The sequence below is a fragment of the Anabrus simplex genome, chromosome 7, assembly GCF_040414725.1.
Source record: "Anabrus simplex isolate iqAnaSimp1 chromosome 7, ASM4041472v1, whole genome shotgun sequence".
NCBI classification, from domain to species: Eukaryota; Metazoa; Arthropoda; class Insecta; order Orthoptera; family Tettigoniidae; genus Anabrus; species Anabrus simplex.
In genome coordinates this window covers 240,763,107-240,781,113 of record NC_090271.1, presented here as the reverse complement: position 1 = coordinate 240,781,113, position 18,007 = coordinate 240,763,107, and positions in this window count along the sequence as shown.

The window sequence follows — 18,007 nt, the reverse complement described above, 5'->3', positions numbered from 1 at the left end:
CACGATGGAAATTCTAGAAGTTCTGGAATATCCATACGATGTCCAGAAGATCGGTATAAAGTAGTAATGTAAGCACTGAGATTTGGTTACAAGGAGAATGACTTATGACTGTACACATTAGCACCTGGGAAACGGAAAGAGTTCCTTGAGTAACAGATTTGAATGTTGAACAAAGGAATCAATCGTAGTGTAACGGAATCAAATGTCAATAAAGTTGATTAAAGAAAATGTGATACTTGAAACAGTTTGAAATTATCACACACGAAATATTTGTTTAGGGTTACGTGCAATTTTATCTCCATCACTTGAAAAAGAAAATGTTTCACTTGTAAACCGATTTGGTTCATTAATTTGAAATGAAATGAAATGAAATGGGTTTCACTCTTCCACAGTCCTTGGTTTGATCACACGAACAAATACTGCCTATTCAAAATCCACAGTTTCAATGCACAGTTCATTGCTAGTCATAAGTAAGCAGATTGATTTATGGTAAATATACACCTTAAACACACTCTAATATCTACCATGAATGTAGAGTTCGAACACGTAATTCACTTCTTAGCACAGTTCAATGTTTACCATGAATGCACGACCTAAATAAATCTCCATAGTCTGTCAAACACAGTCTAATGTCTACCATGAATGTAGAGTTCGAACACGTAGTTCACTTCTTAGCACAGTTCAATGTCTACCATGAATGCACGACCTAAATAAATCTCCATAGTCTGTCATTAACACACAGCTCATTGTCTATAGCGAATGCACAGTTCAAATAAGCGTTTCACAGTCTATCATTAACTCACAGTTCAATGTCTGCACAAATTAAATGCGTAGTACACGGATTGAAACTAATCACAGTTCAATGTCTACTCTGAATACACGAGATATTGAAAAATCCCCACGAAGTCCAATGACACAGTCATAGATTGAAATTAATTCATTAATTGATCACTTGTCACAGTCTGAAGAGTTCTGACACACAAAATTTGCGAAATATTTCAATTAGTTGGCAATGCGAATAGCGTTCACAATTTATCACAGTTCGGATTATTTCATCAATCATGAGTTATAAATACTTGTAAGAAATGTAAGTTTGAAACATCTGTCCGAATAAATCACTATTAAAGTTTAAATCAGTCTTAACACATTGAATTCCAAGGTCTGGGTCGTAAAACTTTTCCCGGGGCCAAAGGTATTTTTAAGTGATTTGTATTATTTTGTGCATGTGGATTGCTACCTTGAATTTTATTTTCATCTTCAACAGTTATACGGTCTTATTTTCATGATTTTCACTGTCATGCACATATGAATGATGTGGCCCCGTGTTAATTTGGAGGAATTCTTTTACATATGGTGGCCATATTATTCATATATGAATGACACTTTTTAATTTCGTTTCTTTTTATCTTTTCAGAATTGATTAAAATTTGTTAAAAATGAGTAAGAGACGTCGCATAGAAAGGCGATCTGAGGTAGGAGTGAGGCGAGAAAACATGCAAAGATGGTTTTCACCTATTGCAAGACATGTCCTGGCATGCCTTAAATGGGTCTAGACTGTTTCAGTTCTGTGCACCAATGATTTCTGTACAGTAAACGTATTATTCAGGTTGTTTTAGATAACTAGACTTTTTTATTTTTGAGCAAGGCACAGGGCAAATTCAAATACTACAAACATGAAAATAAACCATTACCAGAGACGGTTATAGCTCCGCCTGCCTGCCTTCAGTTTGAATAATAATTTTAAAATGGTAAAACTTGTAAGTCTAGAGCCGCCACTGGTCATTACTGGTATCATTACATATTATAGGATGTTTAGAATACGTTTAAAATACAATAATTCAGATAAGAATTCAGAACAAGTGTATTTGATAAAATATTTTGCTTGTTTTCAACTAGAATAAATAACAAATTTATTCGTGCATATTATATTTACATTCAGCATGGTATACCCAGTTCCTTTACAGGAACGGCCAATCCAAGGACACCAAAAAGTAACCTGTGGGCCACATTTAAATGCTACCATTTGATTTTACCGTATCTTCGTTCGTATGCGAATGACGAAGCCTTATACAGCTCATCTGCACGTCATTCATATATGGATGACGCTGCAGTAGCGGGAAGTTAAGTGTCATTCATATATGAATGACGTGACATTCAATGTGTTACCTGAGGCTAGATCAAATACAGTTAGAGACAATACGTGACAGCGAGATATCGACGGACAGCTATTAGAGCTCTCTCTGGGGGTTAGACCTGAGAACTACTGATTCTGTCATAAGAGCACGTGTATTTGTGTCTGAAGTTGTTGGCGTTATTTATGCTTTTTCCGTGAGTTGTCATAATTAAATTGTAGCGTGTGTCATTCCTTGATATCTCCTCTCAACATGAGGAGAAAGGTATGTACCGTGTTTGGCTGCAGAACCTATGAAGTAGAAAAGAATGCGCGGTCTTTCTTTCGCTTCTCTCGTGACAAGAAAATGTAAGTAATATTGTGTTTGCATATATATTCTTCCAGTGACAAAGAGATTTTTATAGTACTTCATAATCTTCCTACCTGCTTGACCCATATTTTAACTGGCTTAAAATATAATACGCATATTTTATTGTATAGTGCAGCAGTTAACCTTCAATACCGATCTGTTGCTGTAGGCGTGATCTGTGGGTTTTGAAATGTCACAGAAGTGATTTGGATAAGGTGTACAAGAAAGAAGGGACGTTACGCTTATATACCTTCAGTACCGATGTGTTGTTGTAGGTGTGATCTGTGGGTTTTGAAATGTCACAGGAGTGATTTGGATAAGGTGTACAAGAAAGAAGGGACGTTACGCTTATATAAGAATTATAAGGTCTGTTCAGATCATTTCCAGGCCAGCGATTTTAGAAATCCTCGACGGTACAGTCAAGGGTATGTTACATTTTTACTCTAATTGTACGTAAATATTATTCAAAGCATCACTATCGACAACATTTTCATACTTTTCTTTGTTTTATCCCTCTTCTCAGATTAAAGTCAGGATTTTATAGATTTTCTTTCTGTTAGTAGGCTTCATGTTAAGAGGAAAATTGTCCAGCTTTTAAATGTTAATTCATTGCGTCATGTGTGTAAGGAATGTGCCGATACTTTTATTGACAAGTGTCTTAATGTGATGATAAAATATTTTTTAAAAGAGAAAAAAGACAAATCTAACCGTAAAAGTTCAGGCAGGAATGCTAAAGCAAAAAAAGTAATGCATATATGAAAGATCAAGCCATATCACAGCAGTCCATTTGACATCTTGTTTATATGTCTAATTTCAGTCTTTAAATAATTCTTCATTCATTTATCCAGAATTGCTTTAGCAAATTCGAAGTTAATATCTCAATAGTACTTTCTTTCTAGACGTAATTTATTTATCCTTTTTCGTATATGCATTTCCATTGATATTTGAATTTAGCGCGACTTTTCAGGTCAAGTCACTAGGAGCGCCACCATCGAATTGTCTCCCATTTTAGTAACAAGGCTAAATCCGTAAGTGTCGCGTATTGTCTCTACTGTATTTGGCTAGATTCTATCACTCGTGAATCACGGGAAATTTTCAAAGTCCACACACAGTGTTATAAAGTTTAAGTATGAGACTCGGCAAATAGGACTATCCTTGTAACTCGCTGAAATATTTCTAAGTTCGAATGTGGAGTTTAAGTCTTGAACTCGGCGAAATGAGACTCTCACTCGCGTAGCGTTGCGGTCCCCACGAGCCGACCGACTGTGGCATAGAGGATCCGTGTTCTCGCCCGCTGCTCGGCGCACGAACTCCACACACACTCTGACACACACTGTTCTGCTGAGGGAAGCAGCTCTCAATTTATACACGATTTGAGCCAAAATATGTTTTTACATTTCGCTCAAAAACTTCGTTGTCTCTTGCCCGATTTTTACCAAACCTTGTAGGAAGAGAGATAAACTATGGGGCTACATGACGATGTTGATTTTACCCAATTATTACTGTGACGAAGGTTATTAGCCGAAGAAACTTTCGAACCTTCCATACTGACGTAGGCTCTCTCTGTGTCACGGGGAGGCAGGCTGTGACGTCAACCCGCTCTACGTCACACGTACAGGTTGCTCGCTGTCCCTGGCTGTCTTCTGCTGCTGGGCTGGCGCGTAGCGCGAACTTTTAAATTTTAACTGCGGGGAATTAATTCCGTACCGCTGTTCCCGGTACAATATATTGTTGCAGTGACAGAGAGATTTTATAGTTCTTCCTAAGCTTCTGACCTGTGCGACCCACATTTTAAGTGATTTAAAATATAATAATAAATAATTTCTGGATAAATGAAAGAAGAATTGCGGTATTTAACAGGTTAATATTTAAAGACTGAAATTATATTCATGATATGAAATGTACTGCTATGAAAAGGCTTGATCTTTCATGTATGCATGAGTTTCTTTGCATTAGCATTCCTGCCTGAACGTTTACAGTTAGATTTGTCTACTTCCTAATTTAAAAAAACCTTGTATCATTACTTTAAGACACTTGCGAATAAACAGATTGGCACATTCCTGGTTTTTCTCTTGGAAGGACTACCCCTTTCGGAATGAGCGGTAACACTTGATGTGTTAAAGATGATTTAAAGACCATGCATCCCTCCTCACCGTTCTCTGAGCCATAAATTCTCAAATACTTCGCGAGAAGATTATCTTAACTAGCCGAGTAAACTATATCCATCTCCTATCAGAGAAAAATGAAAAAATGCAGCCGTTTAATAATGATGGTGTCGGCAAAAGTTCCATAAAGAATCTGAAAATTAGAGATACTCTAGGCCTCGCAAACCTAATAACATCTCGGTCGGAAGGGAACAATAATTGGCCAAGGACGGGCAGGATGAAAGCGAGGAGGTTGAAGCAACTACAGAGATTGTCGTTACCAAGATACCTCCAGAGTACGACAGACAGCGGATACCGTGGATCTATTGTTCATCGTTGTGATATCAACGTTTTTTTGGATGAATTACGAAATATTCTGTTGATGGAACTTCCACTCTAGAAGCAGCAGTTTGTTCCCTCTCAACTAGTTACAACATTTACGTATCTTATCGCGTACCTAGGTTTCAAAGCCGTTGTTAAAAGCGCTGACCGTCACGTTACGGGAGTATAATTCCGGCCCAGTGAGATCCACGCTTCCAAACCCCATCTTTTATGATTGCTTTTCCCTCGTACATCAAGCGATTGTTGCTTCTTATTTACCTTCTAAATCGAAAGACCTTTTCGCTGCCTTCCTGACAAAAGAGAGCTGTTAATAATAATAATAATAATAATAATAATAATAATAATAATAATAATAATAATAATAATTGTTACCGTGTTTTAGTGGTAGGTAGAGGAGCTAGCGGCGTGCAAATATCCATGGCATTTAATCTAAGCAAGCCACAGTGTGTATAGCAGGAGACGGGAGCGTGGTATTGGCCATGGTAAGGACAGAATGACAGTTTGACGGATCGGGGAAGGTTTTACAAAAAATGCTTACATATAAAACAAAATAGAAGGAGCAGAATGCCTTAAGAGTGAAAACTAAAAAAATATATAACCTTCATATTCCTATCAAATTATATGAAGCAAGTTGACACAAAATTTACACCGGTTTCACCTGGGACAGGTGAACCCTAAATATCCTCTCGGTGGATGGATTGCTAACTAACAATGTAACCGGCGTAAGAAAATCGAGAATGATACAAGGCCCATGAAATCTGGGGGCAAGCTTGCCCGCGGGAACAAAGTTCTTGACCATAACTTGGTCACCTACCTTCAAAGGGGTGGGTCTCCGTCCACGATCATACCTTTCCCTAACCTTTTCATGAGACACTTTAAGATTGGCTTTAGCCTTCTTCCAAAGATCTTTGATGTTGTCCGGATCTATTGTCTCGGGTAGAATGTCCCTCAGAGACCAGAGGTTAGAGAGCGGCGTGTTGGGAACAAACTTGAACATCAACGAGGCTGGAGTAAATTTATGTGATTCATGAACCGCCGAATTCAAAGCAAAAGCTAACCAATGCAGGGACGTGTCCCACCTGGAATGATCTTCATGATGATAGGCAATAAGTGCGGACCTGAGATTACGGTTAACTCGTTCAGCCAGAGATGGTTGAGGGTAATAAGCAGAAGTAGTTACATGAGAGATGGACAAGTCAAAACAGAATTTACGAAATAAATTAGATGTAAAAGCTTTAGCATTGTCAGATACAATATATTGGCACGGACCAAAAGAAGCAAAAATAGAATTTAAGCAAGTAATGGTAGACTGAGCGGTAGCCAGCTTAGTCGGAAATAACCAGGAAAATCTAGTAAAGCCATCTACGCATACAAAGATGAACTTGTTAGCATTTCCCTTTGACTGGGGGAAGGGTCCTACATAATCATTATACAGGCGTTCCATGTGGCGCGACGCTTGATGCGAAGACAAAAGGCCTACCTTGGTGGACATGGTGGGTTTACTGAGCAAACAAGATTTACAAGCTTTTACAAGTTCACGGATTTCACCGTCCATACCTTTCCAGATGAACATTTCACGAATCTTTTCACGAGTTTTAAAGATACCCAGATGCCCTCCTAATGGGGTCTCATGATAATACTTGAAGATCATAGGTACAAGAACAGCTGGAACGACAACTTTCATCATCTTATCATGCCTCGATGGGCAACATAGAACACCATTCCTCAGAACATAAGGGACAACATGTTCCCCAGAAGAAAGGGTTTTCATTATCGGAGCCAGCGTCGGATCTTCACGTTGGTATTTCTCAATATCCCTAAAAAGCATGGGAGCATCTGTTAAGATGGCATTAACACCAGATAGTATGGACTCGGGAGGTGATGAACTGTCGACCGGTTCATGGGTCTCGACGTCGTTAGAAAACATACGACTGAGTCCATCAGCAACAACATTTTCGGTACCTCTGATATGCCTGACATCGAATTGGAAGGCAGAAATACGGATGGCCCAACGGGCTATACGACCAGTACGACGCGGCCTACCTAAGACCCAGCTTAAGGCTTGATTATCTGTCTCCAGGTCGAATTTGACGTGTTCCAGATAGAGACGGAACTTTTCTAAGGCGAATAAGACTGCCAAACCTTCGAGCTCATAGATGGAATACTTGGCTTCTTGAGCCGACAAGGTCCTAGATGCATAGGCGATGGGTCGCCTCCCTAGTTCAGTCTCTTGAAGAAGGACTGCAGCTACTGCTGCCGACGACGCGTCAGTTTGGACGATGAATTTCTTCGAGAAATCAGGCATAGCAAGTACAGGGGCATTACAGAGAGCCAATTTAAAATCTTCGAAAGCGGCTTGTTGAGAAGGTCCCCACTCGAATTTGATGCCTTTCCTACGAAGAAGGTTTAAGGGCGCCGCTCTATTAGCAAAGTTAGGAATGAACTTTCTGAAGAAATTCACCATACCAATAAACCTGGCGATACCTTTAATGTCCTTGGGAGGTTTAAAATCACGGATGGCCTGTGTTCTCGAATGATCGACTGCAACACCATCAGGTGACACAATATGCCCTAGGAATGACATAGAGGGCTTAGCAAAGGCAACCTTGGACAACTTGACAGTTATCCCAGCCTTACGAAGGCGATTGAGAACTTCTCGCAGATGATCTAGATGTTCTTCGAAGGTTTCCGAAAATACGACGACATCATCCAAGTAGTGGTACAAGTATTCAAATTTGATGTCGGAGAAGACCCTATCTAGCAGCCTAGTGAGTACAGCTGCTCCCGTGGGGAGCCCGAAAGGCACGCGGTTGTATTCATATAAATTCCAGTCCGTGGCAAACGCTGTAAGGTGTTTAGACTCTTCGGCAAGGGGAATTTGATTATAGGCCTGATTCAAGTCCAAGATAGTAAAGAACTTGGCCTTACGAAACCATGAAAAACAAGAATGAAGGTCGGGAAGGGGCACAGCTTGTAACACCACCTTCCGATTGAGAGCCCTGTAATCAATGACAGGCCTGAAGCCCCCTTGGGGTTTCGGGACTAGAAAAATAGGCGAAGAATACGCTGACTTAGAGGGCCTAATAATACCATCCTTCAACATCTGATCGATAATTTCTTTCAGAGCCTTCATTTTAGGTGGAGATAGCCTATAAGGTGGAAAACGGACAGGAATCGAATCCGTGACCTCAATTTTGTAGTCAATAAGGTCAGTAACACCAAGAGTATCAGAGAACACCTCTGGAAAGGACTGACACAATTTGCGAATACTATCAGCCTGCTCCTCAGGTAGATGTCTAAGGTCTAACAACATCTCATCCTGGGTAGGCGAAATAGATGAACATGATACAGAATTACACTTTAACAAAGGAATTTTACAATTGGACGCAAACTTGAATGTGCACGACTTACTCTGGAGATCGAGCACAAGACCAGTGTGAGAAATGAAGTCCGCTCCCACTATGATGGGGCAAGACAAGTGCTTAGCCACAAACAGTTTGATTTTCCATGTAAATTTAAAAATACGAATTTTGACCAGTAAGGAACCTAGAATTTCTAATGGAGATGAATTAGCCGAAACATATAGAACAGGAGATGAGACATAGTCAGGTAGTTTACAAACAGATTTCAATTTAGAATACCATTCAGCCGAAATAATCGAACAGACACTGCCTGAATCTAATAAAGCGGTTATAGGCTCATTGTTTAACTCAATCATAAGAAAAGGAATAGGTGCGGGGGAATCCGCCGCAATCCTAAGACACTCTTTGGGACATTCAAAAGAAGCATTTGAAAATTGCTCGTTCCCTGAATTTACAACCTGTTTACTAGGGGCTGAGTCTCGGGAAGATGGATTAGTCGACTCAGCCGAAGCCACTAGTCACTTTTTATTATTGGCATAGGTGGAATTTGCACCAGAAGTTGAGCAGGAGGGGGTGCTATTCGAATTTGGGCAATTCTTGGCGATATGTGAGAAAGCCCCACATTTAAAACAGCCTTGTGATGAACCAGCCCCATTACTTGTCCCACTCGACTTGATCAGTGGACACTTATTGCGCAGGTGGTCAGGCGACCCACAAGCATAACATTTACGAGGGGTGACTGATCGGCGAGGTGGAGGCCGAGTATTACTAAAGGAAGGCGGGGGTTCTTTCGCTACACGCAAAGAATCGGCGTATCTAACTCCTTCCGCTGAGACGGCCAATGCTTCAAGTTCCGAGAAAGTTTGCGGGCACGCCGCGAAACACAAATATGACCTGTAGGGTGGTGAAATCCCTTCCACAATAGCTTGTACAATCTGATCCTCCGGGAAATGAAGAGCAAACACCCTAGTATAAAACTTAATATCTTGGATGAAGTCTGCCAAGTTTTCATCCAAGCGCTGTACCCGATAATAGTACTTCTGAATAAGGGAGGACCTGGCCCTAGCAGGGATGAAGTTAGCTAGCAAGTGGGCATGGAAATCCTCAATAGATGATTGCTCGGCAATGGCTCTTACGATTTTATCAGAGAGAATACCAATAGCATACGGATAGATAATTTGCAAAATTTGACATGGAGAAAGAGAAAAAACAAGGGCATGATCCTGAAATTCAACTAGAAATCTTAAAAATGAAATTACGTCACTGGTGGTATTAACGGAAAACTTAGAGATACCTCTGAGCAACATTGCCAATGGATGAGGCAAGCTACTAAACCCGGGTGACATAGTAGGTAAAGGTTTCAATGGCAAGGTAGTTAATTCAGAACGTACATTATTTAATGAGTTACGGCGTTCAGACTCGTCCAATGGGGCAGAGGTTGTTTGAGCAGCAATGGTTTTCCTATTGACTTCTCCCTTATGAGGCTCTTCCTCGCTACATACATTCACCGTGACGGGTTGATCAGTTTTGGGAGGAACCTCCCAAGTTAACAATTGAGTGACCTTGCTAGATAATTCAGAAATGTTTTCAAGCAGCGTACTAGCGTCCTTCCTCTGAACGTCATTCAACTTCAGAGACAACAGATCATTAACTCTATTTGAAAAGTGATATAGCCTGGCTTGCACACGCTTAATTTGATTAGGAGAAGGATCATTTTCATCAAAAAAACTAACTACAGATGCTAGCCCAGTAATATTCTCGACGATCGTGGAAAGAGAGTCGTCAACTTCTTTCTCTCCCAAGGTGGGGATTGAAATAGGCAATTCAAGGGACTCTCTAAGCTTGTTTGTGTCTACTGCAACCGTGCCTCCAGATTGCACATTTCTAATAGTTAACTCATATATCAACTCCTCTTTGCGCAAATAGTTAAGATGGAGAACATCGCGAGGTCCGGGCATGATGACAGAACAATTTTGAAAAACTCAAAAAAAATTCCAGCAACTGAGAAAATTGTTAGAGTTCGGAACAAAACAATGTTTAACCGTCAAAAAGGGCTAAATTGAGACCCATTCAACCACGCTCTGCTACCACTTGTTACGGAGATTTCCGTGGTAGAGGCATCTTCTGAGAAACTTGAAAATTAATACTGTCCATAAAGTTCAGACTTCCTCCAGCAGAGGAGTTTCAACAGGCGCACATTTTAAATTAGCAAACCTCGTCATAGGATTCCGGCAGACCAGGACATCATGCCGCGAAGAGCCGGAGCTCTCGATGTTGGTACACTTGATGTTGAAGCACTGACAAAAGCAGGGAAACTCAAGATGCTGGCGGATACCTGCGACAGATTCGGACTTCGAATCCTTGCAGTACAAGAAACACGATTTCGTGATTGTGATCACTTCGATTCTAGTGGATATCGTATTTACAAGGGAAAACCTTCAATTAAACAAAAAAGAAATAGTAATTTACATATGATAGGAACCACATTTTTAGTACACAACAGTATCCAGAACTCTGAGCTAGACTTTACATCACCATCGGAACGCCTCTCCCTACTCAGTGTTAAATGTTCCAATAAGGTCTACTCGTACCAATGAATTGCGTAGTCTTGGGTTTAAGGAGTTCTTGGAATCTCCGACTCTTCTCGGCATGATGTCCTGGTCCCCCAGAATACGAATGCACATGCCCCAGTTAACAACCATCCTGACAAGCACAAAGTCGAGAAGCTGGGTGTCACAACTCGAACAAGCACTCATCAAGATCCCTCAACACCACTTCAAGATTATCCTCTTTGATTACTATGTTCAGATCGGTAGAGAACGGAAATACAGACAGAAATACAGACACATCATTGGATATTTTTCGGCACATCAAAGAACAAATCCAATGGACATCGCTTGATCAATGTTTGTGGAATGGCCAACCTCCAACTAATATTCACGCACTTCAAGACAATGATCACATGGAAATCACCGCTTAAACACATCGGGGAATATCAAATCCGCCATGTGCAGTAACCAGGAAATACTCTCCATAAATCATGAATGTGAGGTTGCGAAAGGGTTACGTAGATTCCAACCAACATATTTCACAAATCAAAGTACGCCTCATACCAAATCGAAAGACATGTCAAAAATCTACATTCCTATGCGTAGACCCGGAATACTTAAAATAACATGACCAGGAATTCGGACAGTCCCTGGAGACCAACACACAAACATGAGAAGAACTTTGTAAGACCATTCGACAATCATCGAAGAAACTCGGCCAACCACCACTCAAACGGAAACAGAGATTGTGGACCTTAGACTGTGACAGAGCCCTGGAATCCCGCATCCAAGTCTGGAAGACATGGCATAGCCACCAAACACTGGAAATTTGGAAAAACGTTTTACAAACACAGAAAGAAACATCCAAAACAATCTGGCAGTATTAAATTCACCATTCACCACATCACAGAAGATTGGAAATCGATAGTGATTACAAAAGGAACAATATGCGAATTTTTTAAAAGACGTCGAGGAAAGAACTTAAGAACTTCAAGAAACCCAGTATTTGCCTCCGTCGCCCTGATGGAACACTTGCCAATTGTGAAATCCTGAAGCAGTTCTTCGAGAAGCTACACAACAGTGAACCACCTACAGGAAGACTCCAATTTCAAGCAACTACTCCAAACCAAGAAAGCATAAGTATCACATCTCAAAAGCAACGAAGTATCAGGGAAAGACGGCGTAATCACCGAAATGCTTCAGATTGGAGGGAAACTCATGGTTGATAAATTAAAAACCATCACCGCAAACCGGCATCATACCATCAGACAGGAAAACCGGTTTGAATCACACACTACACGAAATGGGTGATAAGACTGATTCAAACAATTATCGAGGTATTTTACGTCTATCAACCGCCTACAAAGTGTTTTCACATGCCCTCCTCACCAGATTGGATCAACAGACAGAAAATTTGATCGGTGAACGCCAGGCAGGCTTCCGACCACACCGATCATGCACAGAACATACCTGGATCCCCAAGATTATATTGCAACACCACCAATCGAACCGCACAGTCGTCACTTTCGTTGACTTTAAAAAAGCATACAACTCTATTGACGGCATCACCCTGTTCAATATACTGCATGAATGTGGCGTGGATAAAAACAACCGCATTAATTGAAGAGACTATGACAGACACAAACTCTAAAGTAAAATTTAAGGGCGAAATCTCTGAACCTTTTCCAATCAGAACAAAAGTAAGACAGGTTGATGGGTTGTCTCCACTCTTGTTTAACCTGGTGCTGGATAAGATCAAAAACAAAACCTTAGCAAATGATAATAGAATCAACATAAAGTGTTTTGCCTTTGCTGACGACCTAGCGATAATTACCCGGATTCCTGAGGAAGCCAGACATGCAATTGAAAAACTCCATGAAATCGCCATCAAAACTGGCCTCCAAATCTTTTACGAGAAAACACAATACATGGACTTCAAGAACCAAATCCTGACATCCCTTGCAACCAAATATGGCAACATTACACAAGTTAAGCACTTCAAGTTCTTGGATGAAATTATCGGCAACACTCGAAGTGGAAAAAATAGTTTTTATAACATGTGCAGAAAAATTACGTAAAGCCTACACAATTATTTGGATTACGTACAATAAGAAATTGATTTCCATCAAAGTAAAAATCCGTCAGTACACACAGTTGTTCTCCCAGAAGCACTCTACGAAAGTGAGACGTCATCCTTAATATCAACATCAAGTACATAGAGAAAATAGAATAGCAGATACTCAGGAAGATATTTGGACCCAAGATTCAAGATGGTATCTGGATGCGTAAAAGCTCAGAAGAACCGTATTCTATAATTGAGCGATTCTCCTCAGTTGCACAGAAGAGGCGTATGAAACTGTACGGACATATAGGACGAATGAACGATTCTGCCTGACCAGAAAGTCTTCTTCATCATGAACGGAACCCGACAAACCAAATTACCTTGATTGGTAGACACTCAAAGCGACCTAGCAGAAATCAATATCGACCCACTGGCAATTACACGGAACACATTAAGACAGAAAATCAATTCGCATAAGTTCATATTCAAGAACCCAATAGTCAGGAACTTGAAACTCAAAAATGCTTTTACACAAGAGGTAAGACAAGCCCATAGTGAAAGGATGTGGAAGTTTGGGAACGTAAGTTGAGACTGTACAATATCTCGAAAAGTAAGCGTTGCATAAAGAACTTTCTGGTATAAAAGTTGCTTGATATTAAGGGGGAAAGAACATGCTATTTGTGGTGCTTAATTTGGAGAAAGTTTGAAAGGTCATTTGAGGGTCTCAATGCTGTTTCAGCATTCTTCATACAAAATTAAACAACTTTTAATACACCATTCTTTAAGTGTATGGTTCTGTCCCTGGTTTAGACAATGCAACATTGACGACAGGTAGGTACACAGAGCAATACCAGTTATTGCATACGCATCAGACCTTGGCGTAATAAATGTTCTAAATGATGCCCTTCTACCTCAATGCATTTTCTAAATCTCTGAATGAACGACTGATGTGTCCGTGAAATCATATCTCTGCCAGTACTGACACAAACATTTCATATGCGCGCCTTCATGTTGTCCGCAGTCATTGCTTTTTCACAATACACTCGATCATTGAGGTAATCCCATAAGAAAAAGTCCGGGGATGTAAGGTCAGGAGACCGAGCAGGCAATTGATGGGAGCTGTGCGTCCTATCCAACGATCATGGTAATTGTTATTTAAAACATCCCGAGTAGTATGTGCATAGTGCGCAGAGCATCCACTGTGCTGATACTTGATTTGTGTCTTCTCTTCTAATGGTACATCTCCCAACAACAACGGCAATACCTCCGTTAAAAAGTGTCTGTTCTCTTCACCTGTTAAGGTGCAATCAATGAAGTGCGGTCCAGTTACCTTGGCACCCAAAATCGCACACCACATATTAACCGACCAGTGCCTCTGACGTTGCACTTCTCATAACCAATGTGGATTGTCCACAGCCCAATAGTGCATATTGTGTCGATTTTCTTCACCACAATTTGAGAATGTACACTCGTCACTAAACAATACTACCTGAGAAAAGTTAACATTATCCCGCAGTATGTTCTGTGCCCACCTACAGAATGTTAGTCTATTCACAAAATCATCACCATGTAGTCTTCTAGTTAATGACATGTTTTTAGGGATGAAATTTATGCCGTTTCAGTATTTCGATGGCACTGCCTTTGGACATTCTCGCATTGGTAGCTAATGCACGAGAACTGCCATGGGGGTCGTAATTCACTGCATCTAGCACCTCAACTGCTCTATCGTCGTCCATAGCGGTTCGTCTGAGCCTTCTTTTCTTTGGCTGGACACTGCCTTCTTTGGTGAATTGGTTTATTACGTAATAAAATGAAGCTCTTGATGGAGTTCTCCAATTAAGAAACCTTCCCGCGTTCACAAGAATAGCCTGTTCCACATCTCTCCTATATTCCCCGTAAATGAGAACCATTTCCATTTTGTCTTGTTGAGAAATTCAGTCAATTTCAACCCACAGACAACTGCGTACGCTTCAAATGTTAAATAACTTGCATGGAACTGATGGCTGTTACTCGGTGATCAGTAATGTTAGTAGGTAATGGTGATCACTAATGTTAGTAGGTGCGTACTACCAGTGGATTCATCTGGACTCGCAGGTGGTTGCAAGTACAATAACGACAGATACCAGGAAACCGTCTTTCCGCGGAAAGTAAACAAAACAACGGACACAGTTTCTCATAGAATCCTCGCCGTAGTGTTATGGTGGACTGTGTCGAATGGCTGCAACAATTCATTACGCTCTTCGAATACATTCATGTGTCCGCCTCTGTGGTGTAGTGGTTAGTGTGATTAGCTGCCACCCCCGGAGGCTCGGGTTCGATTCCCGGCTCTGCCACGAAATTAGAAAAGTGGTACGAGGGCTGGAACGGGGTCCACTCAGCCTCGTGAGGTAAACTGAGTAGAGGAGGGTTTGATTCCCACCTCAGCCATCCAGGAAGTGGTTTTCCGTGGTTTCCCACTTCTCCTCCAGGCAAATTCCGGAATGGTACCTAACTTAAGGCAACGGCCGCTTCCTTCCCTCTTCCTTGTCTATCCCTTCCAATCCTCCTATCCCCCCACAAGGCCCCTGTTCAGCATAACAGGTGTGGCCGCCTAGACAAGGTACTGTATCCCCCGACCCAGAGTCTGAAGCTCCAGGACACTGCCCTTGAGGCAGTAGAGGTGGGATCCCTCGCTGAGTCCGAGGGAATAACCAACCCTGGAGGGTAAGCAGATTAAGAAAGAAAGAATACATTCATGTAATTCGTTCGTGCTTTTCCTTGTTATTTACATTGGTTTACGAACAATTGCAAAATGCTTTATACAAGAGTTGTTTAGTTTCGGATGAGGAGTTCAAAAACAAAATAAAAAATGATGATTCCCATGTAAATAAGTCACGTGGCCATCAAATTACCATCCAAACGTTCTCCAAATAAAACATAACAATTAGCATGTCCTTTCTCCATTAATGTCTAGCAACTTTTATTCCAGACAGCTCTTTATACAAAGCTTACTTTTTGAGTTATTGTACAGTCTCAGCTTACATGGTCGACCCTCTCTATATAATAATATTTAGCTACAGTGTGCAAGAATTTCAATCTGACGCTTTCTAGTTGTCTGCTCGTCAATTTGGACGTGCAGCTTTCCTCTAGGCCTGCGAGATGGCAGAGTAATCTAAATCTCTCTTGGGCGTTAATGGCTGAGTTTTTAAAAAATCAATTTTGTTGGGTGAACACCAAATCTGTCACTAAAGATCTTTTACATGGAGTGCCGAATGGACTTATTCCCACCCTTCAAAAATCCGACCACCTCTCCAGAGTTTGAACCCGCAATCTCGGGATCCAGACGCCGACACTCGACCACTGATCATCAGAGGGAGCTAATAACTACGCTGCTTTAGCTTATATAACAACCACCATCAATGTCTTTTTTAAAAAAAATTACAAGCTGCTTTACGTCACATTACAGGCTTTGGCAGCCGGCACAATTCCCATCCTCGTCGCTAGATGGGGGCTTCATTCATTCCATTTCTGACCCGGTCGAATGACGGGAAACAGGCTGTGGATTTTCATTTTCATTTCCTTTACGTCGCACTGACACAAATAGGTACAGACACAGCATTAGCTAGTGTAAAAATGGGAAACCAAGGAAAACAATATTCAGGGCTGCCGGCAGTGGAGTTCGAACCCACTATCTCACGAATGCAACCTTACAGGGCACCAAACTTGCCATATTCCTTGCTGCTTGTGAAAATCATTCGAACTTCATTTAACCTCAACATATTTCTAAGGGGAAGAAATCCGAAATTACCAAACACAAACGAAATAACTTGGCATTATCGGCACAAAACATACGAATAACACTTGGAGAACGGCTAATATGACGAAAAATAAGTATTTATACCAATGTGACTTAAAGGGAGACATGCACGAAAATCATTGTTTTCCTAAATCCTTCTGTAACTCGGACACTATCTGAGTTAGAATCTTGAGAAACTTTGCACACTGATTTAAAAATGCATTGTTCTTAGCTGCAAATATTCATCAGTTAATTTAGATTAAATGTTTTTGAAAATTGTTTTCTCTCTCTCTTCTCTCTTAATTTGTTTACCCTCCAGGATTCGTTTTTCCCTCGGACTCGGCGAAGGATCCCACCGCTACAGCCTCAAGGGCAGTGTCCTGGAGCGTGAGATATTGGGTCGGGGATACAACTGGGGAAAATGTCCAGAACCCCGCGCAGGCGGCCTCACCCTGCTATGCTGAACAGGGGCCTTGTCGATGGATGGTACGATAGGAAGGGATAAACAAGGAAGAGGGAAGGAAGACAACTTCAATGATGGCTGAGGCGGGAATCGAACTCTCCCTGCTTAGTTGACCTGCCGAGGCTGAGTGGACCCAGTTACAACCCTCGTACCACTTTCTGAATTTCAAATGCGGTGGTCTCTTGGCTGTTAATCTAGTCCGGGGGCTCCGTCTCACCGTCAGATAGATCCTAAATTGTAATCACGTAGTCTGAGTGGACCTCGAACCAGCCCTCAGTTCTCGACATAATCTCTGACCTGACCGGTATCGAGCCCGGGGCCTGCGGGTAAGAGGCAGGCACGCTACCCCCACACCGGTAAAATAGGAAATATGGGAAATATTAATGCGGATGGTGCAAAATTTTTGGCCAAGAGATGATCACTAATTCTATGGAGAGCTGCTGTGGAAATCGACCGGGTTTGTACATCTGGCTGTACTCCACTTTTTGAATATTAACGTGATCCTTGGGTTTCATATCAGAAGAATGAGATCAAATGAAGTCCAACAGTAATACACAAAAATGAAACTGCGAAGGGATGCAGAGAGCCCCGAAGTGAATACGTCACTACAACCTACTGACAGCCACTTTTCCACCTACATGCCTCAATGTCTGAGGAAAACTTGAGGGGTCGACGAAAAAGTAATCATGCACATGCTAAGATATTTTCAGCCAACGACGAGCACACAACTAGCATTAAATAAGTTTGGATTTAGGAAAGATTTCTCCGTGGAAAGAAGTGAAAAACCAAAGGTGTTTTGTTTTGGATGATACTTCACCTGGTCGTTTGCA